Raw genomic sequence first — 25,180 nt, forward strand, 5'->3', positions numbered from 1 at the left:
AGTAGAGGTCGTGAAGTGTGTATAACTTGGGCAAAATTGTGGGCAACACACCCCAAGTGCTCTGGGTGTGCAGAGAACCAGAGAGGAAACAGAGACACATCACTTACTGACCTCATTCTTTATTCATCTGACCTCATTTAACTTTGACAATAACTCTGCCAGTTTTTAATCTCCAGTGTCTTGGTGAGAAACCTGAGGTTCAAAGAAGTTAAGTGATTTGCCCTCCTCCACAGTTTGCTAAGTAGAAGACCCAAACAACAGTCTCTGTAACCCCTGATCTTTCTAATGGGAATGAGATTAGTCTCCCAGAAGACTGGGCCAGAAGTTAGTGTAAAGTAGGACTTGGATAGCCAGAAGGGAGGTGAAAAGGCTTTCCCTGTAAGGGCAAGTCATCAGCAGTATAGAGATGAAACAAAGAATGGCCTGAAAGAGAAGCAGTGCAGGAACTGCCTACATAGAACATAATGCAGAAAAAAAGACTGGAAGGAAAAGTACAAAGAGTTTGCTCTCAGAAACTTATCTCTAAGGGTTATGGGTAATTTTTATTGTTTAATTTTTGTTTGACTGTGTTTTCTTAATTTTCCATGATGAAAATTTGCTTCTTGCATAAATAGGGGAAGTACTAGCAGTTATATTTTCAGGGGATCATGTAAGCTTTTTCAGTTCTCATAGGCAGCATCTACATCGTATTTATTATTTTTACTGTCCTATGGAGCCCAGCACAATGCTGGGCACATAGTAGGTGCTCAATAAAATAAGTTAAATGATAAAATAATTTGAGATAGGATTAAGGATGGTAGAAGGGCAAGTCTGGCACTTTATTCTGAAACAAATTTCTGGTCCTCATGTCAAAAATCAGTCAGCCTTGAAACAAACTGTTGAAACTGTTAATTCACCTCTAGTCACCATCATAGCACAGAATGACCATAATAACCTCAGTGTATGCTAGTCACAGCCAACAAATGCCTCAGCAAGTTTTAATTGAGTTTTTTCAGGGTGCTCAGCCCCACATAGGGTCTATTGGGGAATACATACAAGAGCAGTATAAACCGGGGCACCTTGCCAGAGCAAATATTGTGGTGTTGAATGATTTGGCTGCATCCAAGCAGGCGAGACCTGAGAACACTCGCTCACAAGGCTGTCTCTCCTAACCAAATGGCACCACATACTATGATGTTATAATATTAGGTTCTTAATCATGGAAACACTGGCATCTGTTTCGGCGGAAGCTCCCTCCCAGATATTGCGTCCCACTGTTTTTGTCGTCAGGAACAGTGTGAGGTTTCTAAAATGGCTTTAAGCTTCCAAGTCATCTTCCACACAATGGCAGCCTGTTAATTAAGTGGTCCCTTTGTGATTGCATTTGATAAATATGAGATGAGAAGGGTTTATTGAGATGTTAGAAAAAAGGAAGGCAAAGCAGCAGGGAGGAGCTCATGTAGGCAGAAAGGCCTTTGTGTGGGCGTCTTCCAGTGGGCTTCAAGGGAATCAGGGACAGCTTAGGATACGCGAAAGGGAGAAGGCTGGGATTCACAGACAAAGCTGCCGCCTCTACCTGTTAGACGTCCAGCCAGATGCAAATGGTGTGTGAGTATTTCATGGCAACCATGCTTAGCCCAGCTCTTTGCATTGAGGCAGGCAGGGAAGTGGAAGCTTTCCAGATCTTTCTCAGAGTTGAGTGACTCCAGCCGCTCGCCGATGTGCAGTTGTCATTCACGCTGCCAGGCGCTGTTTTGACTCCAGTTGTCAGGATTCGAGAAGTGCAGCTCCAAAAAAGGTATCTGCTTTGGAAGCAGCGTTCTGTGTTCTTGGAGCAGCAGATGACTGGTGACAACATACAATTAAATATAAATGCTCGGCCCAAGAACTCAACTTGGAGGGTTGGTGAAGTTTCAGGTCTGACTTGTTAAACTTAGCTTTTTCCAAAGACTGGGCAGTGTTATCCAAAAACAGCACTCCAGGGAATCAGGCCTAAAGATAAGTGGAGGCTTCGGTTGAATATATAGCTCTGTCAGCCAGCCTCCTGCCTTCAGGCAGAAATACATCAGCTGCAGGCTAGAGGAAAGATTCTGTGATACCTAATGACTTCCTTGCCTTGCCTACTGGTTCAATCTTAGTTCAGCTGTTCATGCAAGGAATATCTATGAGGTATCTTCTAGGAGGAAGACATATATCTGGGATGTAGTGACTGGACTGCTGTGCTCCTGCCCTTAGGAGCTTTACAGTCAGGCAAGCTCATGATTCTGTGAGCACTTGAGGGCAGAGGCTTTGGCCTTTATACTCCCAACACCTAGCCCAGTTCCTGCTGCGTAGTAGGTGCTTAATAAATGCTTGCTGAATGACTGCATGAATGAGTCCTACCTACTTCCCACCCCCTCCTGTAGTTAGTATCGTTCTATATCTTTCTTAACTTTCTCCTCCTGCGCTCATTAGTACTTATTTTTCTGGCTTTGGTGGCTATAGAGAACAGCTGTTTCTTAATTGCTGCACTCTAATACTTGGAAATTGTTAGTAATTCACCTTTCGGCCATCACTCCTCCAGTTCCCCCTGGTGTCAGCATCTGCTCTTGGTCACCTGTACTAAGAAAAATAATTTGTTTTGGCATCTAGTGATCCTTTACAGCTTGCAAAGGTTTTCACTTATTAATGTAAAGTACAGTTTCAAGGACTGTGGGAGAACCCCTAATAAGCCCCAATATCACCCAGGCTGCTCCCACCCAAATACTGCCCCTAACCCCAACTCCCTCAACCTTAAAGTCCAGCATCAGCAAATTTAAACTTTCATTCCATGTTAAAATAAGATTTAGAAAAAAAATAATAATAAGATTTAGAGACTACCTCCCCTAAAACAGGCATCACATTGATAATCACATTTTCTAACACGGTAGTGTAAATTATACCGGATCCTATGCTGAAGGTGGATTATAACACAGAGGAAAGAAAGCTGGAAAAGCACAGGAAAGTCCAGATAATTGGCTCCATCCAGACCTTCCCAGCCACAAATCTCTGAACCATAGCAGAGCGGTTCATCAGTTACTAACATCTTTTTATTATTGCTATTATTATTACAACAGCTACTACTGCTATTACCATTAGTGTGTTTCTCCTATCTAAACATGAGTCCAGCAAATTTCAGCTTCCTTTGTGACATGTAAGCTCAAGTGTCAATTATGTTTTCACAGCTATTCATAAGGAGGCTGATCCTTTTGTTTTTACTCACTAAGTGTCAACAGATGTTCTCTTAAAATATTCACAAACTGTATCAAAGGGAAAGGTTTTGATGGCTAGTTAACTTAAACAGAACTGGAACTAAGAGGAAAGGATTTCTTTGGGGTAATAAGCACAAGATAGAGTTGTGGTCTAATAGAGACACATGTCTTTGACTGTCTCTTAACCAGTTTCTTCTCCTTCCCATGGAGGGGAGACCCTCAGTTCAGTGGCTGGTTTTGGAGGACTTTGTAAAAACTGGTTAAGCTCGTTGTTACATGTTCCAGTGACGAGCCAGTAGCATCCTTGCCTCCGAGCACTTCCCTCCTCTGCAGGGAGGTTACCCTACTTGTTCTTCACCACGGCAGCCACCACCGTGCCCCAGGGCGCCTGTCTCCATTTCACACGGCTCCCCTGTGGAAGAAAGCTGATAAGAGGCTTTCTCACTGGTCAGGTGCTCCTTTCTCCTATCCATTACCCAGTCTATTTGCCTGGCTTCTGATCTCCTACCTTCCGAATTCCATATATTTCTTGACTCCTCGTCCCTGGTCTGCTTGGATTTCTCTCCTCCAGATGTTCCTTCAATACATGCTGCCCTTTTGCCTGATTCCTCCTAGCTTCCTACCTAGTCTCTGTAAGCCATCATGACCATGCCTTCCCCCACAGAAGAAATACAGAGGATATAGAGCCATACCTTTCCCAACACCCCCTGGAAATGACAGAACTTAGCAGTCTGGCTGAAAATTGCTGGACAAGAAATAGGTCACAACTTGCTGCAAGCAGGGCCTTGCTCATTCTTGTTATCCAGTCCATGGCCTAAGCTCTTCCTCACATGATCACAGCTACACTCTGATGCTTCTTTTTTATCCTGACCGGCCTTCCTGGCAAGATGGAAGACACTGAAAATGGCAAATCCATAGAAGTGGAGTTTCAACTTATCCCCTCAGCTTTGCTCACAGGGACACAATTTCCTCCAGAAGCATGAAAGAGAATGTTATTTTTTTTTAACAGACTTTGTTTTTTAGAGCAGTTTTTAGTTCACAGCGAAGTTGAATAGAAACACAGGGTTCCCGAATACCCCCATCCCCCCACATGCCCATCCTCCCCCACTATCAACATCCTGCACCAGAGTGAACATTTGCTACAGTTGATGAACCTGCATGAATACATCCTTATCATCAAAGTCTGTAGTTTACATTAGGGCTCATTCTTGGTGTTGTATATTCTATGGGTTTTGACAAATGTATTCTGACATGTACCCACCATTACAGTATCATGCAGAAGAGTTTCACTGCCCTAAATATTCTCTGTGCTCCACCTGTTCATCCGTCCATCCCCTGTGACCCGTGGCAACTACTGATCCTTTCACTGTCTCCGTAGTTTTGCCTTTTCCACAATGTCATATAATGGGAATCATACAGTATGTAGCCTTTTCTGATTGGCTTCTTTCACTTAGTAACATGCATTTAAGTTTCTCCATGTCTTTTCATGGCTGGATAGCTCATTTCTTTTTGGCACTGAGTAATATTCCATTGTCTGGATGTATCACAGTTTACTGATCCATTCACCTGGTGAAGGACATCTTGATTGTTTCCACGTTTTGGCAAGTATGAACAAAGTTGCTATAAACATTCATGGGGAATGTTGTTTCTAATTATATTTCTAATCAATGATGACTTCTACATGAGCAAGGATGAGTTACAACAAACATATGTGGCTCAGTAAGTAGGATACATAGTCAACCCAAAGCCTCCCAAACACTTGTCCCCAAATTGTCTGTAGATAAATCTCTCAAGGAGTTTATAGAAGGCATAGATTTTTGAGCCCCACTCCCAAAGACTGATTCAGTAGGACTAGGAAATCACCAGGTAGAAGGAACATAGGCTTAACCTCCAAAAGGAAAGAGGCAACGGAAAGTTAGTATCTCATTTGTACCGGAGAGAACTATGTACAGTGAGGAGTTTGGAGACTAATAACCACAACTCATCTGTTGGAGACATTGTGTTCTTCTCTGAGCCTCTTGGGGAAATGACATGGTGGCTAAAAGAATTGTTGATATGTACTATCCTCTCCCATTAAAAGGAGCTAAAAAAGCCCTGGGCACCAAGATGTGAACTATTTCCTTCAGGGTAGAATGGAGCCACTAAAAATAGCCTTGGAAAATAAGGAGTTGTAGAGGTTCAACAAGGAAAACAAATCAGAAATAAATTTGGCACCAAGAAAGAAAGGAGGAGAAGGAGACGAACTCTCACAAGAAATAGGGAGAAAGAGGTTATTAGCTTGGGTACCCAAAAACAGGTACATTTTTCCCACCCACAGAGCTGCTGGCTGGCATTCCTACAGCGTAAATCAGTCCCTCCAGAGCAGAGGAAGATGAGTCAGAGGATCAGCCAGGATAAGCTAGGTTATGCCAGGGTAACAAACAACCCCTCAAATCTCAGAGGCTTCAAAGCACAATGGTTTGTTTCTCATTCCTGTTGTCTGTCCAGTGTGGGTTTAGTAGGGGCTCTGCTCCTTGTAATCAGTCAGGGACCCAGGCTGATAAAGGCTTCATCTCCCCGTGTGCTTCCAGGATCACTACAGGGGTCAGGGGCTGCTGCACTGTCGGGCACTGACAACTGAATGCACCAGCCTGGAAATGATGCATAGCACCTTCACTCGCATTTCATTGGCCAGTGCAAGTCACATGGCCCTGCTTGTGTTGAAGTGGGATTAGGAAGTGAAGATATACCATGTGTCCAGGAGGAAGAGAATGAGAAAAGGTGAAAAGAACTCTGCCGACTACTGTAGTCAGATAAAGGAGCTGAGGGAGGGCGGATGGGGACAGTGGAGGGAAATCTCCTTGGAACCACCAATTTGCAATTTGATTTTCGTCTCTGTCTTTACTAATCAAGAGGAGCAGGCTTATCCAATGTCCCTGAGTGTGTCCTGAGGCTCACTTCCTGCCTGCCAGAAAAAGGACAGTGTAGTAGTGAACAGCCTGGGCCCTGGAGTCAGGCCAGCCCGCACTCATGTCTGGAACCTACCAGTTGTGTGACCTTGGGCAAGTTATTAATCTCTCTGGACCTCACTTTCCTCAGCTGTATAAGGTGGATGACAATAGCACCTACCTTATGGGGTTATTGTGAGGATTAAATGAAATCATACAAGAAAAGAGTTTTAGGCCAGAGCTGCTTAAACTAGGCTGTGCCAGCAAACTACTCAGGGAGCTTGTTAACATGTATTTGTGATTCATAGGTCTTGGATGAGGCCTGAGATCTTGCATTTCCAACAAGCTCCCAATGATGCCTATATTGCTGGTTCATGGACCATCCCTTAGTAGCAAGGATTTTAGATCAGTGTCCAGACATGGTAGATTATTATTAAAACTGGATTGAGAGATTGCAAAGGTTCTGCTGCCCCTGCCCTCGATGAATGGAAATTACAGCTGCTTGTTGGTGGAAGTGTCTGTGTCTGATGCTTCCACAGACAAATGTTCTATGGAGGTTGATGAGCAGGTGCTAGAATCAGGAGGCCTGGGTTGGTATCCAAGTTCTGCTCCTCAGCAGCTCTGTGGTTTGGGCGAGTTATGGAAACTCTCTGAACATCTGTATCTAATCTGTAAAATGAGCATAATAATACAGATCCACCATGTGTCATCTGTGATTCCACAGTCCAAAGAGCTCTGAAACTGTAAGTTTCTTCACTGTTTGGCACACTGTGACCTGGCAGGAAAAGCTGACATATATTGACATGAGGCTGTCTACAGCTTTTATTTTATTCCTCTTACGACTATTTCTGTGTTTCATCACAGAAATATGAATGGTTTTGATAATTAAACACTGCTGCAGACCCTGCTGGGCTTAGAATAACATATAGCAGGTGTACCATTTAGCTTTCTAACAACTAAAAAACTGATTTCCGAAACACACCTGGCCTCAAAATTTTAGAGCAGACACTATGGACCTGAAGGGAAGGAAAAAGTGCTTGTAAGACACTGAGCACCATACCTAACACAAAGTAAGTGCTCAACAAACAGGAGTTATTACTGAAGTTATTGTTCATCCCGGTGCTTCCCTTGGACAGAGGGGAAGGGAATTCAGGAGGCAGGGTCTGTGGGTCCCCTGAAGATAACATAGGACAGGATCAAGTTTGTCCCTATGTTTTTAGCCCTTTGATTTGTCTTCTGTTTTCTCCTGAAAAATAAAAAAATGCATGGAAATGAATGTATACCGTGAGGGTTCAGACAGCGAGATGGAACAAAAGCAAGACTCAGGCAGGTGGAAAGGGTTCTCCCCTGTGCCCACAGAAGCAGCTGGCAGGAACTCAGCTTCATAGGCAGCCAAGGACAGTTGCTTTCCTTGAGGTCTCTTTGAATATACTGTTGAAGAGTGTCACTTGAGCAAAAGACTCCAGTCCTTACCCTGCCATTCACCTGCTGGGGGCACTTGTGATGCCTTCATCTTCACAGGTCTCAGCTTTCTTATGTGACAACCAGACAATAACGCAATCCCGGCTCCAACTGCCGTATTGCAGGGGCCACATTAAAAGCGGTCCCAATGTTCATTACAGCACTATTTACAATAGCCAGGACATGGAAGCAACCTAAATGCCCATCAACAGAGGAATGGATAAAGAAGATGTGGTACATATATACAATGGAATATTACTCAGCCATGAAAAGGAATGAAATTGGGTCATTTGTAGAGACGTAGATGGACCAAGAGACTGTCATACAGAGTGAAGTAAGTCAGAAAGAGAAAAACAGATATTGCATACTAACGCATATATGTGGAATGTAAAAAAATGGTATAGAGCAGGGGTCCCCAACCCCCGGGCCGCACAACAGGAGGTGAGTGGTGGGCGAGCAAGCGAAGCTTCATCTGGCACTCCCCATGGATCACATTACTGCCTGAACCATCCCACCTATCGCTCGCTTTACCATCTGCACCATCTCCCTCCCACCCCTCCATCCATGGAAAAATTGTCTTCCATGAAATTGGTCCCTGGTGCCCAGAAGTTTGGGGACCGCTGGTGTAGATGATCTTATTTGCAAAGCAGAAATAGAGACACAGATGTAGAGAACAAACGTATGGATACCAAGGGGGAAGGGAGGGGGTGGGATGAATTGGGAGATGGGGATTGATATATATATACACTTTTGATACTATGTATAAAATAGATAACTAATGAGAACCTACTGTATATCACAGGAAACTCTACTTAATGCTCTGCAGTGACCTAAATGGGAAAGAAATCCAAAAAGGGGGGGATACATGTATACGTATAGCTGATTCACTTTGCCGTACAGTAGAAACTAACACAACATTGTAAAGCAACTATACGCCAATGGAAAAAAAAAAAAGCGGTCACAGATGTGAATGCATTTTGAAAGGGAAAATCCATGTTCGCAGGTTGAGTATAATTTTTCATTTGACTATAAGCAGGAGATCGGTGAGAGGACTTACATCACACAGGGAACTCTGGTTAGCACATTCTTTAATCACACTTCTGCTGTCGACTCTAATGGCATTGTTATTTGCACTTGGCTCCCTCACCTTCGTCACAGCCATTTGTGCTTATCAATTGAGGCCAGCGTGATTGAGTTTTCACAAGATTAACTGCCCCACCATTGCTTATAGACAACCGAAATCAAGGCTTATAGACAACCAAAATCAAGGCTTTTGGATACTGTTGTTTGGACTAACATGACAATTATTTGAAAGAAAACAAGTATAAACAGGACACAGGTTTGAGATTTGTCCTTCCCACTTCTGTCTTTAGCTGTGTCTGCAGACTTTTTGGCTAATGACTTCCTCACCATCCTCACGTTCCATGTTAAGAGCACTGACTTCGGGGTCAGACAGACCAGAGTGAGACCCAGTCCACTGCCTTGCTGTGTGTGGTCTGGCAACTCGCTGAACTCTCCGAGCCTCAGTGTCCCCGTGTTCAGTATTCCTAGCTCTAAGAATAATTAGAGCTAGCTGGCATGTGTTTTTGTAACGTTTAGGTATATAGATAGGATGTTAGATTTAAATTCCTCCTGTTGTCTCTAAAATTCAGTTATATCTCCCACACAGAGTACAATAAACGGTAAGTACTCCCATATGCTAAACAGGGATGCTAGTTCCCTGGGGCAGATGTAATTTAAAAAATAGGAGAGCAGAACCAATTCAGCACAAGAACCCCATGAACCAGCAATGGTAAAGAAGACTGGAGGTTCAAAGGGTGTTGGAAGAGCCTAGAAAGGGATTTTGTTGCCTGTCCCCTCCCCAGCTCAGGAGTGTCCCTTCAAAACCCAAATGTGTTGGAGGTGGGAGTGCAGCCAAGAGAAACATTCACAGAGATTGGGGATGCCTAGAAGAAGCTGAGGCAGGCACTTAACACCTGGCCGTATCTTCACAAAGGTGCAGGACCACAGGATCCAGAGCTGTTTTGGGGCTAGGGCCAAGAACAGTGGGAGGACTCCTGGGATAGCATGGCATGCTTTTGGTGACATTCGTGACCACAGAGGCTAGTCTACAAAAGACAGGAGGTAGGGTGGTGATACACACCACACTGGGGCCAGGAGATAGGACTTGGTAGACAACAGCCTACCCATTGCTAAGGCAAGAATGCATGAGTTTCCCATGGGCCAAGGGGATGCTGCAGAAGCCAGCAGAGCCTGAGCCCTCATGATGGGCCCCCAGCAATAAGATGCTCTAGCACAGACAACCAGGACAGGAGCTAAGAATGTCACAAGAGGTCAGCCTGAGTGTACAACCAGAGCCTCTGAGAATCTACAAGTGTGCTCATGAGGCCACCAAGCAGGCACCTGCCAAAGAGGGCACTGATGACTGATTCCCGCAGCCCTGTAAGAGGGTCCCTTTTCCCTTAATCCCCTCCTCTACCCTGACTCTGAAAAAGCCAGCCAGTCACAGGGACAGGAAAGAAAGTTAAGTGATAAAAGAGATTACAGCCCCCCACAATCCCCACTGCAGATCCCTGTAGTTAGAGTTGGAGAGGTTGCGGGGGAGGCAGAGTCTGAGTGAGATGGGATATTGAAGTTCTGATCTCACCTCAAGGGGACCATTTAATACCTGAATTGAGTGTGAACAAACAAAACAGAACTTGTTTTCTTAACTTAAACTGATGAGAAAGCAGCAGATGGAACTGTCCAAGATGTCATCAAGGGGCTGGGCGGGAGTTTGCGGAGCGTTGGGGGTGCAGCATTTGGAAGGCAAAAGACATCCACTGCTTGGTTGTGCCTCCCTTGAGTTCAGCCCACTCAATAAATTGGGTACATATGTCAAGTGCTTAACTGAGGCACTGCAGCCTGGCTCAGCTGTTAGATGACAGTGATTACTACTATTATCTTTATCTTAACATTCATTGAAAACTGATTTAGACCTTTTAGTCAATGTACAAAAACACAGTACGCCTAGTAAGTGAGAGGAAGGAGAGATTTCTTACTCTGCTTTAAAAAACTTAGGAAGCTCCTATCTTCACCGGCAAATTCAGAACTACCTACAGAATCAGGTTGCCGTGCAGTCCGTCGATATATTGTAATTGAGAGCTGCAAAGGCCCTTCTCACACCCCAGAACATCAAGGCGATGTTGTGCCTGTCACCAGCTTCAGCCACAGAGTTGGAGTGAGAGGTTACTGATGTGACTGGTTATCTTCCCAACTTCTGGTTAAGGTGTAATGAAAGTCGGACACTGTGGGCTTCCCGTTAGAACAGAGTCCCCGGCATGAGCCTTCCTCTCATTGTCCCTCATCAAAATCTTGCTGTCCTAGTGCTCATTTCCTTCTGGCCCTGCTCTCTGCTTTCCTAGCATGTCTGATAAACCAAGCAATTTGTTGACAGAGCTTCAAGAGGCCAAGGGCCTAAATGTGAATCCTTGTTCTGCCATTTACTATCTGGGATCCCTGGGCAATTTTCTTCCTTTCACCTGGCTTCTGCGTTTCCATCTGTAAAACGGGAATTGTAGTGCCTGCCCTGTTTATCTCACAGGGCTACTCTGGGGTTCAATTGCCATTGTGGATGTGAGAGGGCTTGGAAAACTTTAAAGCACCATATAAATGACATTGAGATGCTCAGGAGTGTAATGTCCTCATTAAGTCCAGATAACACTCTGCATGTGAATAGGCTGGACCCCAGTGGACTTCAGAGGTGGGAAATCTAGCAGTGTGTTAGGGTCAGTATGAAAAGCGTGTTTGACAAACCTCAATCTGTCCCACGCACTAATTTAAGATCCAGTGGTGTTTCTGATACTAAAATCCCCCTAGACTCAGTGTTTATCTGGCCCACTCCAGGATCTGCCCAAAATTTGCTGTTAAAAAAGAAAATAAAATTACTATCAAAAAAAAAAAAATTACTATCAAAATATGAGGCTTGGGCTTCCCTGGTGGCGCAGTGGTTGAGAATCTGCCTGCCAATGCAGGGGACACGGGTTGGAGCCCTGTTCTGGGAAGATCCCACATGCCGCGGAGCAACTAGGCCCGTGCGCCACAGCTACTGAGCCTGCGCGTCTGGAGCCTGTGCTCCACAACAAGAGAGGCCACGATAGTGAGAGGCCCACGCACCGCGATTAAGAGTGGCCCCCACTCGCCGCAACTAGAGAAAGCCCTCGCACAGAAACAAAGACCCAACACAGCCAAAAATAAATAAATTAATTAATAAAAAAAAATGCTTTAGGCAACAAATATAATTTTAAAAATATATATATGAGGCTTCTTTGGAACGTTTTCCTTCTTTCATGTACACATTGCCTGGGCTGGGCACTCAGTGCCTCTACAACAGTCAACACTGTGGCTCAGCCTAGCCCTCCTCCTACATAAGGGATTGCAATTTATTTGACACCCCAGTGCAGGTCCCCTCGCTTACAGATCTGGTCAGACTCACCTGTGCAGCACACTGGCCCAGAATTTTCTGAGAAGAAGCCTTTGTCCTCAGTGCTGACAAGCAACATAAACTCTCTCAAACCAAGAAAAACATTTCCATAGGCGCCCAAGAGGTAACATCCAAGTCCAGAGTGGCTCCAGTCTGAATCGAGCAATTAAATCTGCATCTGCCCCTACCCAAAACCTCAAAAATGTTAACATCTTGCACGTGTCAAGAGGGTTATTTATGAAACTATTTGCTTGTCAACCCCAGGAGGACATTCTGTACTTTTTTGCTGGAATACTGTATATTTATGAACCGTGGCTTGAAAACGAACTTTGGCAGGAATATTTATCCGTGAAAAATTCTATCAGCCCTCCATGCAGCACAGCCTGCATTCAGTCGCCGTCGTGCGGTGGCTGGGCAGGTCCTGGTGGAGAGCTAGTCCATGGCTTGCTGCAATAGGGAATGAATTCCAGATGTGTGCTTCTTCAGGGGAAGGATTTCAGTTTTAGATATTTTAGATCAGGGGCTTGTTTTCTTTCTCTCTCTCTCTCTCATTTTTTACTCTAGTGAATAATTAGCCTTGAACATTAAGAACATGCAGTCTGTTTGTTGCCTCCTGCACTTGATGCTTTAGCACCCTCCCCCGACCCTGCAAAGTCTCCCAGTTTGGAGAGCTAGCCTTCTGATCTCCCAGTTTAGATCTGGTTATCTGTTCCTAGTGTGAGACACACAGAGAGCCATTTGGTTGGAGAAGAGAGGGCTTGGCATGATGTGGGGTAGACTCTAATCTGGGACAGTAAAATACCTGCGAGAGACTGTTGACACCATTCTTTCCCAAGGACTGCCTCTGTGGAGCTAGCCCACCTCCATCATGTCCCTGTGGTCAGCTTCATCAGCCGGAGGGTCTTCTGCTGACAGGGATGCTGAGCCCATCCAACATCACAGCAGATTTCTTGCTCTCTCTTGAGCAGTGAACTTGTAATTCATCTTTCTGCTCTCTTCAAGATTGAAGGACCCAAAGTGGGAGTGGTCTGTAAGTGTGTGTGTGTTGTGCAGTGACAGATAAAAGAACTTGTATCTGAGGACCTAGAGAGACCCGAAGGAACAGAAAAATCTGCACACACAGAGGGTGACCTGTGCAATTGATCCTCACGCAGTCTCTGCAATGTTTTCCATAGCTGTAATGCCCATATTTTTATTCTTAAAAGTCTTTGAACCTTGATTAAGGGCTTATTCCTAAAAGTCTTGAGCTGTAATGTTATACACACCTGGTAGGTATACTTGGAGATACAGTGAAATCCCTTTAGCTAATTTCCTTACCACACTGCATAATAGTAATACTAAGTTATTATCATATTACCATTTATCAAGTATTTGGCATTTAGCATGCTCTATTTCCAATTCTTAGAAATGGCAGAGATTTTATCACCCTTATTTTACAGGTAAAAAAAGCTGAGCCACGGAGAGGTTAAGTAGTTTTCCAGTAGACACATGACTGATTATAAGTGGAACTGGTGTTTGAACCCAGACTATGTTGGCTCTGTGATCGGAGAGAAGAGAAAAGAGATAAGAAGTTGGAGGAAGAGGGGAGGAGGGGGAGTTGAAGCATAAAACAAAACCATCAACACTTGGGAGTTGGGTGTTGTTGACCCCAGCTGTCCTTCCAGCCTCAGTTGACCTCCGTGAGTGAGGCACACTGTCCTTGTGTGGAGGGCCCCAGTGTATACGTCCAGGGGGGCTCAGGGATGGGAGGTCTCCGTGGGAGAGGACTTGGGTCATCCTTGGGCTTTTTGGCAATGGAGACATCTGCAGCTCCAGCAGGGGGTTATTCAGGGCCAACTCAGGAATTTAAAATTCCTGCAAGCTTCTGGGGCTGGTCACTGGGATTCACACTCCCCCAGGCATCTCTCTATGCCAAGGTCAGGGCACAGAATCAAGCTGTCTCTCTACTCGTTCCTCCCTTGCCCTGGGCTTAGCCCAACCCACCCACAGTTGGCACCTTGCCAGCAGGGAGCAATGCCTTCTGGGGGAGCCAGGTCCTCAGGCCACAAGCCACAGTCCAGGCTCGGGAGGCTGTGGGAGGCCCCCCAGGGGTGTGAGGGCAGCCCAGGCTGTAAGTCCCAGGCCTGGGCGTGGGCACAGAGCCAGCGAGCTCACTTAGAGAGCAGTGGACAGGGAGGGCCAACTGCTTGAGGAAAGACCTCAGGCAGCCTCCAGACCTTGGCAGGGAGGAGGCTGTGCCTAGAGGCTGCATCCAAACACAGTTCGGTTCATGGAGTCACCACATTTCCGAGTCTCCGCATCCTTATGAAACCATGTGATTGTGTCACAAAAGCCCCGTCCATAAAGCTAAGCCCCAGGCCAGATCTGCTCCTCATCCTGCTCATGTGTGAATTTAAACATATCTCTTGACACCTGAAAAATGGAAAGAACACTTTATAATCTAATCAAGATCGGAAGATAGAAGTCACGTATTTGAGCTGTTAATTCAGACAGTCTCATTCACTTCTTGGGTATGTGACTTTGGATGAGTTACTTAATCTCAGTTTCCTAGTCCGCAAAATGGAAATAATGAAATGCATACTCTATAGAAGAGTTGTGAGGATAAATGAGAACATGAATATAAACAGATTTGGCCCCTGGCACTTCAGTGCTCAATAACTGTGAGCTTTTAAAAAGTACTTTTAATTTAACTTCCTGGAAACAAAATAAAACCACAGGAATGGTAATGTTCTTGGGACACTGTATATTATTGTGAGGAATTATGAGTCCCTATATACAAGGAGGTAAATGAAATTCAGAAATGTTACCAGATTTGGCCAAGCTGCATAGCCAGGCATCACTGGTTTGGGAAATGAACTCACCTCAGAGATTATAAGAAGATGGCTCCCCAGCTGACCTTACTAAAGGAAAGTTTATTTGCTGGGGAGGGAGGAGGGCAGGTGGAAGAGATCAGGAAAGGGAGGGATGCTCTCGATGAGGCCATTCCATGACCGTGTTGGTGTAGTTAGAGCTTACAGGAGGATGAGGCCTCCAGAATGTACCTTTGCCAGGCACCCAATAGCCCACCCTTGCTCAAGGCCACCGCCTAAGGGAAGAAGGACTGCTACAAATTGGGAGGAATTAGTTTTCCAGATTTGGACTGTATCCCAGCCAGTGGAGGCTAGTGGGAAAAGCAACTGCACTGAAGGCAGAGAATCCTAAATTCAAATCCTCTCTTAGCCACTTCCTCACTGACCTTGGACAACTTAACCTCTTCGAACCTCTGTTTCCCCAGGCTTTAAAGTTGTAGATAATAAATGCCTGTGTTTCTGGATTTTTGTAAGGATTATAAGAAGTAAGTAGTAGGTGCCTTCCTTCTCCTCCCGATTCACCTCAGTGAAATAGGCTAGTAGACAGATCTTGGCAAATAAGAGAGCTCCCCCCATTGTTAATGGCCTGATGGCTGAGTACTAGATACTGGGAGACACGGGGTCAACTTCAGTCAAGATGGCAGAGTGAACAGAGGCAAGAAGTCCTGCCCCCTCAACATTAGAAATACCAAGCTAAATATTATTTTTAATTTTTCACAAAATGTATTGGCTGAAAATCAGGAAAGAAAATCTGCAGTTGCCAGGAATGAAGAGAGAAGACGAAGTTCTTTAGATGTAGCACATCTCACAAGGGGAGGGGAATTGCAGGCTTGGGTCTGCCTGAGGAACTGTGGAAGCCATGGCTGCCCAGAACAACGATGTCAGGACTGTGTAAAGTCCTCAGTCAACAGAGGCTCATTTCGTCTGGCGTGCTACTCTGATAGAAGCAGGAAAGTAGACTGTAGAGGATTAATCCTGAAATAGCCAGGAAATTCCTTTACCCAGAATTCCACACTCTGCTGTTTTCATTTAGTCGAGGTTTTACCATATATATCAGGAAATGATTGTGCTGACTTCTCCTTTTATCCATAATCACACAGCGTGTTTCGCCATTTTTCTTTTCTGTATTTCTCAGCTCCTTTGGAAAGGAATAAGAGACCCGCCCCAGGCAAGAATGCAATAATCTGACTATGGTTTTAAGGGACCATGAGGTTCTTTCCAGTGCACCATTAAAAACTATTTACAGGAGGAAGAATGGAGACTAGGACATTTGGGATGGAGGGCATAAGTGAGAGTCAGGGAAGGTGGAAGGGGGTAGATGGCAGTTTGGTGTGGAGGGAGGGTTGTTCAAAAGAGGGAAAGGCCTGGGGTTCAGGTGAGCAGAGGACACTACAAAGGGCTCCATTTGAGCCACACTGGATTTGCCAGTCCTCACAGGGTCTGAGGACAGAATGATGTGATCTGAGCCCTGAAGGGAAGAGAATTAGAGTTAGCAAAAAGCCCTGTAGCTGCCCAGGAAATGGATGATTATTAGGGCCATGTGGGTTTAAGATGCTAAAGAAAGACTCACTCAGAATATATTCCTACAGAGGAGAAGACAGCAAATGCTTTCTTATAAAAGAACATTGCTTTTAGATTCATAAAAATGCCCCCAATTTAAATCTCCAGTTGATAAAAAGTTTCCGAGTCATTGATGTTGAGAGTAGAATAATGAAAGTAAAATAAAATACAGATGTACCATTTACTAGTGGCATGGCACAAGGATGTCACTTCTTTTTTTCTGAACCCAAATTTCTTCACCTATAAAATGGGAATGATAATAGTACCTACTTCATTAGGAACACTGTGAGAATTAAATGAAATAATGCATTTAAGTGTGTATTAAGTACAGTGATGGTTCATCATAAGCCCTGTGAATGGCTGTGGTTTGGGCAGGGCTGTTTTCCCAAGATGCCCATCAGCAGTCCTGGGACCTTAGATGACTTTACTTTGCAAGTCTGAGTTTGTAGGTATAGTGGTCAAGTGTATAAGAGCTATAGTTTAGACAGTTTGAGATTGGATCCCAGGTCTGCCATTTTCCAAAGGAGTGAGTTGGGACATCTTATGTATCCTCAGTGAGCCTCATTTTTTTTAATATACAAAATGGGGGTGATGACAGTACCTACCTTAGCAAACTCTCAAAAGGTGGTTACTATTGTTAATATGACAAAGGCAAGGTCCTTCTTCTGCTTGGTTTTCCCTCAGTGGCCTATAAAGAGAATAATCACCATATTCACTGCGGGGATTTTGCACTCGGTAGGTCAGCGGCCAGCAGGCAGACTACAAACAGTGACAAAAGGTATAGAGCCTCTCATCTGTACAGATTTGATTCATCACAAATTTACCAGGTCAAGAATTCCAGATAAAGTTTTTCAGCCTTCACCTGCAGACCATGAAAAATATGGTGGGGATCCAAAGCACCTTCATCAACTGCATATTGTTACCAGAATAAAAACTAGGAAAAGACATCCATTTGGGAAAAAGGTTACAATAAAGATGCTTGGATTAGAAAAAGCGCCTACTCCTCAGGTTCACAAGAATATCCCTTCAGTGAAGGCAAAAACGAAAGTGGTTAAACATTTGCTAAGAATCAAGTCCCTGTTGAGGTGATGGATTCATGGGTGTATACATTTGTCAAACTTAGCACCATATGCTTTTCAAATGTGTGCATTTTGTTGTATGTCTATTATACCTCAATAAAGCTGTTAGAAACAAACAAACAAACAAAAAAAGAATCAAGTCCCTGAAGTTGCCACAAGGACTTCCAGCAGAGGAGGACATGTGTAACGCCTGCCTCATGAACACTGGAGAATTAGTAGTGCATGGCATCTAAACCCTGTGGACCAGGGAGCAATTAAGTCCTAATGCCAGAGCATTTCATATTAAAAAATGCAAATCATCTTTATTTAAAGATGGTGAGAAAGTGTTTCTATTAAAATATATTTTAAATACAAAAAAAAAAAAAAAAAAGGCAAGTTCCCAATTGGTTTACCTTCCCTTTGCAGGTCTGAGCTCTTGATGTACTCTAGGTCAGACCCAAGTGGTTGTCCTTTTCTTACTGTCATTTGTACCTTTCCTCCATCCATTATGAAAGAAAGCACAATGAGGATCATATACCCATCAAAGTCACATCCTGTACTAGGGACCCCATCTGAGCAAATTTCAGGTTCTAATATTCAAATGACACTGCCACAGCTGCTGCCTCTGAATCACCACACAATTCCTCATCATTACAGGGACAGCCCAAATATTGGCAGAAGAAATCAGAATTAATATTATTAGAGCCAACAAGAAGAAGGAAGCCCAAAATTACCTAAGGGTAAAAATCAGCCTGCAGTAAACAATGCTAGCTAACTGTCCAGAAAGAGAAACTTCCATCTCCGTGCCCACTTCTCCTATCCCTTTAGAAATCTGTTTCAGAATGACAGAGACAAAAATGTAGATTAGAACTCAAATAAGTGGCAAGTGAGTCAAAATATTTAAAGGGAAGGAATCTCTGATTCATGTGCCTTTGATTGCAGCTTGTAATTGCTCCTTTCATGTTTAATGGGCTTCCCTGGGCAAGGCTGGGAAACTATGCAACAGCTGCATTCTGGGTCTCCCTCGTGTCACGTGCCTGTGCTGTACCAGGGTCCAGCGTCATCCATGGGGCATCAGAGGCAGAGGAAGAAGCATGAGAATGTTGGCGGGAATGTATGGAATGTTGGACTACTAAAGCCTGGGAACAGGGAAGTTCAGAACCCAGATGGTAAGGGAGGACAGACCTGGTGTCAGCTTAGACAAGTGATGGACCTCTCTAAGGCCAAGGCTCCCCACCAATGAAATCTCATGGGGCTCTTGATAGCATTAAATTAGAGCATGGATAGAAACCATCTATCACAGGGCCTGCCACACAGCAAGTACTCTGTGACTTACTCATTCAACATGTGTTCAGCCAACAAATAAATAGTGCCTGATAATTTGAATAGAAATCTCAGGCCCAGAGGAGGCAGATGCCTGCCCAAGGTTACTCACACAGTCATTAGAACTCAGGCGTCCAACTCCCAGGCCAGTGCTCTTTCCCTGACCAGAGCAGTTGAGTCTCAATCATTCCTCCAACTCTTGGCTGGCCTAGTCCCAGGGAATCAAGCCTGCCCTGTTTTGGAGGCATTCACCAACAGAGCATGATTTTGGGGGCACTTTGAGACCCCCAGTTGCCCCAGGAGGCCTCCCTAATGGATTTTCCTCCCTTCTTATCTGAAGTTCCCCATTCTATCTGGGTTAGGCAACGGAGCAGAAAGGGACTAACAATTCCTCAATTCCGTTATGTTTCAAATACTATTCTTAGCATGTTAAACATACCTTCTTGTTTATTCCTCATAATACCTCTGTGAGGTATTTTTGTCCCCAGTCTGCAGATGAAAAAACTGAGGCCCAGAGATGCTATGTGACTATTTGGGTCAAATTGCATCTTCCCCCAAAACACACATGTTGAAGTCCTAACTCCCAGTACCCCAGAATGTGACCTTATTTGGAAAGCATCATTGGGAATGTAATCAGGTAAGTAAGATGAGGTCATCAGAGTGGGCCCTAATCCAATATGACTGGTATCCTTATAAAAAGGGGAAGTTTGGACATAGAGTCATGCCCAGAGGGAAAGCACCATGTAAAGATGAAGGCAGAGAGTGGGGTGAAGCATCTGCAAGCCAAGGAATGCCAAAGATTGCCAGCAAACCACCAGAAGCTGGGGGAGAGGCATGGAACAGATTCTTTCTCACAACCCTCAGAAAGAACCAACTCTGCCAACACCTTGATCTCAGACTTCTAGCCTCCAGAACTGTGACATAATAAAGTTTTTTTGTTTAAGCCGCTGGTTTGTGATACGTTGTTATAGTAGCTGTGGCAAATCAGTGACTGTGGATCCACACATGACCACTTAGTTGTTCAAGTCAGAAACGTGGGAGTCATTACTGATTCCTTACCGTCCCTTACCCTCCAATCTGGTCCATCACCAAATCCTACTGATGCTTTTCCTCCTTAATATTTCTGATTCATCACCTCTTTCCATCTCCATTGCCATTTCTGTCCTTCAAGCTACCATCATCTCTCAGCTGGATCATCATAACCACTTTGTATCAGGTTTCCTTAACTCTTGCCCTATCCCAACTCAAATCCATTTTCCTCAAAATAGCCAGGGCAATCTTCATCAAATAAATCATACCTCATCACTCCTGTACTGAAAAATATTGCAGTGGCTCCCCAGTCCTCCTGGGGTACAACCTGAACTTTTTCCTAGGCCCGCAGTCCTAGTCCTTAGACCAGTCCTACCTCATCTCATCCTTGATCTCTGTGTTTCATCCAGATGCACTTACTTTTAGTTATTCTCGTTCATCAGACTGGACCATCTCATGGTCTTTGCATGGGCTGCTCCTTATGCTTGAAATGCTCCCCACCCGCCCAGCACCCACACTTTCCATCCTGCTAACTGCAACGTAGCCTTCAGCTCTCAACCTGCATGACTCCTCAAAGACTTTCCCTGAGCGCCATCTCCCTCTAAATTACTTCTACCTTGTTATTTCTCTGACTAGGCATCATGTTCTTTTTCTTCAAAGATCTTACTGTAATCTATATCTATGTATTATTTAACGTATATACTTCCCAAGAAGACTTTATAAGAATAGAGACCTCGCGTTTTGTACACTATTGTCTCCCTAGTGCCTAATATGCAATACCTGGAATATTGTTGGCACTCAATAAATATTTCTTGAATGAATGAATGAAAGTCAGCATTGGCATTCAAAGTGGGTTCAGTATGACTCTGATGTTCTTCCAAACCAGAACATGCAGACAATTGCCCCTTGAAGGTTATAGTTAAAATTAAATCATTATATAATTTCTGCTTCCAGTTATGATGGAGTGCCTTGATTTAGACCAACCCTCCCATTAATCTTTATTAAAATAACTATAAAAGCTAGATTAAATTCAAAGACAAAAGAAAAAGAGTCTGTTTGATGGCATCAGAGAACAACTACGGCAGCCAGGACTTGAGGGCACGAGATTCCAGGGGACAGAGACTCTAAGAGAAGTGAGCCTGATATTCTGCTCTGCTTTTTACCTTAAGGAATTTGTTGCATCCTAAACTGGGTGGGAGTGAAAGGTCAAGAAACCAAGCAGAAGGCAGCTGGTCAGAAGCTAAAAAACTAACTCACACAGAGGTGGAGAGACAAAGGTGAAGTTCATAGACGTTAGAATGAGGAGCCCTACTAAACACTCCGGGCTTCCAGTTAAGACCAAGAGTAAAGACAGATTGACAAACTGGAAGTAGACTAACCCCTACTAACTCTCAGTTGAGACCCATCTCCATTCCTGATTGGATAGGCAGGATCTGTTCTTCCTCTCACTGCTGGCCAGAAGAAAATAAAGTTTTCTCTGGAGAAAGATGACATCATCTAAAACCGCCACAATTTCTCATACACCAAGTCCCACATTTTCCTCATTGCAGCCCTAAGAAGTCTGTCATCTTCAAAGAAGACAACATGAATTCCACATAATTCTGAATCCCCTTGGACAGGCCCAGGCAGATGCCAAGGGCAGAGCACAGGGTGAAGAGAAGGATACTGGGTAGCTAGACAAAGCTGACAATTTGAAATTAACAGAGAGCTCAGCTGCCTGGAATTTCACTTTGAAAACAGAAATCTGTCTACTGTGCAGCCAGCACGTGGACATATGGAGACCCAATGCAAAGAGCACGCAAAGCAAATGTCAGCAAAGGAATGATTTCCCTTTTGACCAGCAATGAAATTGGCTTCAATTATTAGAATAATGTGATATTACAGATGGCAAGACCCTTAAAATTTGTCTAAGCCAAAGCTTTAAACCTTTCATTTGCGTTGACTGAGGTGCTGAGATGGGAAATTATCTTCCTATGTCTGCATAAAAAATCAAGTTGGTTCTTGGACACAGACGGCTGGGCTCCATGTCCAGCCGAACTTCCTCCTTGGTTCACTGCCTCAGTGAAGCTCCAAGCTCAGACATCTCTAGCCAGCAGCCCATCAACACTGCAAACAACTTCAACAAGACTATAAATGTCTTGTTAGACATCAGATGATAAATGTGACTTCTCCCCAGCAAAGAGAGCCCAAATAGGAGAAGACAATGGGATTCCCATGGAATTAAATTTTTCCTCTCCCCAAGGACACCACAACAATTTCCCATTTATAGTGTTGTCCTAATAAATACACAGGAAGTCATAATTCACTGCTATTATTTAAAGTAGTCATGTTGTTCTCACTTTTATGAAGTCACATTGGGCAGGATGTTTCCATCAAGTAAGCAGCTGGGCCTTTAAAAAACATAAAGCTGGCGCTTCCATCTGTGCTGTTACCTTGAAAATAGGGATGGATCCTCAGAGTTTGGGAAAAGGGCAGCAAACGAGGTGACAGGAGGGCCAGGTTCTTGTCCTTGTTTTCGTTTCTGGTCTGGATGCTTTGGGCAGATCTCTTAAACTCAAAATAATATGAACTCCTTGTTGAGCTCCATGCTAAGAGCTGATAAGCTTTGTCTCCTGCAACCTTCTAAGGTAGTGGCCAAGGAAATGGAGGCTCAAAGGGCTTTTGACTTGAGTAGGGCCCATTGGAACAGTTATGACAGCTGGGATTCTAACTCAATTACAGGGCATTTGGCTCTAGAACCAGAATCTTTTTTGTTGTGTTATGTTTGTTTGTTTTTACCAATGTCTTGTTGCCTTGGCTTCCTCAACTGCATGCAACCCCAGTGGCACTGAAGCCACCATCTCTCAGACATCTAAATAACCTCAATTCAGACATCTCCCCATCCACTGCCTGTGGCAGATCTCAATTTCTCCAAATCCTCAAGGGCATCCCTTATCATGGGCATTTTTGACTTTGGATCTGCAAGTCCTGTCTCCGTCCATCCCATACCAACATTCCCAGATGAGAAACTCAGGTCCCATGCATCCAAAAAAGAAAAAAAGGGAAGTGCAGCTAGGAGTCCATGGGTGTAGTAGTGAGTTTAAAAACAACATGAGAGGTCACGGGAGGAGTCACAGGTCACAGTTCAGCCTCGCCCTCATCCCACTCCATCTGGCCAACTGTCTCTTCTCTCTCCTTCCCCCAGGACCCCAAAATGTCTTGGGTGCAGCGGTTCTGGCCCTTTCTTGAAAGCCGTGAGGTTGGCCAATGTTCGTTGACTGCAGGGACTCCCTGGCCAAGCAGGTGTAGCCAACCAAGCATTGTCTCAATAATGCCAGGGTTTACTTTAAATGGGAGTCTCGAGCATCTGCTGAGAACACAAATCTTTTTCTATACATTAAATGTAAAATGAAGAGGTTAAGAGAGATCAAAGATGCCCAGACTGGGTTCTCTGAACCCCAGGACCATGAACTCTTTTCAAAAGCCAGATTAGTACTACACATTTATCTACAGTGAAGGTACATACAATGTCAGGTGTCTTTGCTTTAAGCTAGAATTATATCAGGTCTGTGTGGTATCTGTGGTTTTCTCACCAAATTCTGATAACAACTGTTATGTTTCTGGTTAATTAAAAGAGCTAAAATCCTTTACTACTTAAAATTTGATCATTCACTCATTCAGTAAACATTTATTGATCAATTAGTCTGTGCCAGGCTCCGGTATTCAGTGGTAAACAAGATGAAGTCACTGCCTTCAAGGTGGTGGCAGACAGTATGTAAACAAATAAATTTGTATAATAGTGTTAGATAATGACTTGGGCACTTAGAATTTGAAGATATATGCCTTTGTAAGCCCCCCTTTCAAATCCAGCCTGAAGAGTTCTCATTATTTTTACATATCTTCCTGCAATGGTTTGTTTTTTTTTTAAACATCTTTATTGGAGTATAATTGATTTACAATGGTGTGTTACTTTCTGCTTTATAACAAAGTGAATCAGCCATACGTATACATATATCTCCATATCTCTTCCCTCTTGCGTCTCCCTCCCACCCTCCCTATCCCACCCCTCCAGGTGGTCACAAAGCACTGAGCTGATCTCCCTGTGCTGCCTGCAATGGTTTTAAACTAGAACACATTCCAACCAAGAATGCAAGCTTTGGTGAGAATTGGTGTCAATCTTCATTGGATTATGAACATGAAAATGTTTCTTTGGGGGACACATGACTCTATTTTAGCAGATGCTACAGGCTGCACAGTTATAAGCTAGTTCAGTGTCTATTTTGCATACAATACAGCTTGGATCTTAATTTAGACCTTGATGCCAAAGCCTTTTTCCACAGAAAAGGAAGAGGGCAGAGGAAGACAGCTCAGAAAGAGCAAAGTTCCTCCAAATTCCTCCCTCACGCTTTAATCTCCACAGAGGTGCAATTAACCAGGCGGCCCCTTCCCATTGCTTTCATCACCCTCACTCAGAGAGGAGCTTTCTCTGGGCACAATCAAGTGCTTTCAAAGCTTAAAAGTCATGGCTTTTCAGCGAATGTAGCTTGTCTATTTCCATTTCATTCAGAACATGAAGGAAAGAGATTGCTCTTTGTCTAGTAGATAAGAAATGGGGGGTGAAGGGAAAGACAAAAGACCAGGAAGAGTCTATATTCCGAGAACGGATAAGTGACTGTGGAGATGTTTAAATATACAGGACTGTGAACAGCCTTTTATGATTTCATAGGCCCTTAGAAGGTAGAGTTGGAGAGAATCTTAGAGACCTACGAGTCCAATTCTGTGCTTGACATAAGGGGAGACTGAGTCCTGAAGAGGAAAAGCAGTCTTTCTAAGGCCATCAGGTTGGTTGATAGCCGAGTAGGGACTAGAACCTTGACCCTCTGGTGCTCTTTCTGTCATCAGACTGTTTCCACATTCCGTTTCTTCGTTTATCCTCTTTTATGTTGTTTTTAAAAATCTGTTTCAGCATGTAGAAATCCTCCCTTTTGTACTAACGCAAATATTCTCCAGTTCGCAAAGAACCAGTCTATATTCCATGTGCTTCAAGAAGTTAACCTAGTTATTCTAAGAATAATTTCTGCTTCGTTCTCTGAAATCACATTTGTAATCTGAGTCACACATTTGTTTGTGTGGTAGCTTGCAAATGACGGTTTACAATTTAAACTGTCTTAAGCAAAAACAAAAAGAGGCTATTTGTTTGCTGCAAAACTGAAAGGTCCAGGGGTAAACTTACTTCAGGCATGACTGGATCCTGAGGCTCAAATGATACCATCAGGACTCAGCTCAATTTTCTCCACTCCCTCTTCCTCTGGGTGAGCTCCTT

The 25,180-nt window shown here is 44.0% G+C and overlaps 1 long non-coding RNA gene and 1 pseudogene across 3 annotated transcripts in view; one reads left to right on the forward strand and one right to left on the reverse strand.

Annotated features, from left to right (window-relative positions):
* LOC309623234 overlaps positions 1-25,180 on the reverse strand; it is a 54,385-nt gene that overhangs the window by 12,951 nt on the left and 16,254 nt on the right. For both annotated transcript variants that reach the window (XR_014241282.1, XR_014241283.1), the window contains exon 2: positions 17,074-17,156. This is a non-coding gene — a long non-coding RNA (uncharacterized lncRNA). The remainder of the gene's footprint in view (positions 1-17,073; positions 17,157-25,180) is intronic.
* Positions 17,051-23,774, forward strand: LOC309623229 (large ribosomal subunit protein uL30m-like; annotated as a pseudogene). Its single transcript has 2 exons — positions 17,051-17,553; positions 17,681-23,774. The product of its transcript is annotated as a large ribosomal subunit protein uL30m-like (transcript).

The sequence above is a fragment of the Balaenoptera borealis genome (assembly GCF_965194805.1).
Source record: "Balaenoptera borealis genome assembly, chromosome: 2".
Lineage (NCBI taxonomy): Eukaryota > Metazoa > Chordata > Mammalia > Artiodactyla > Balaenopteridae > Balaenoptera > Balaenoptera borealis.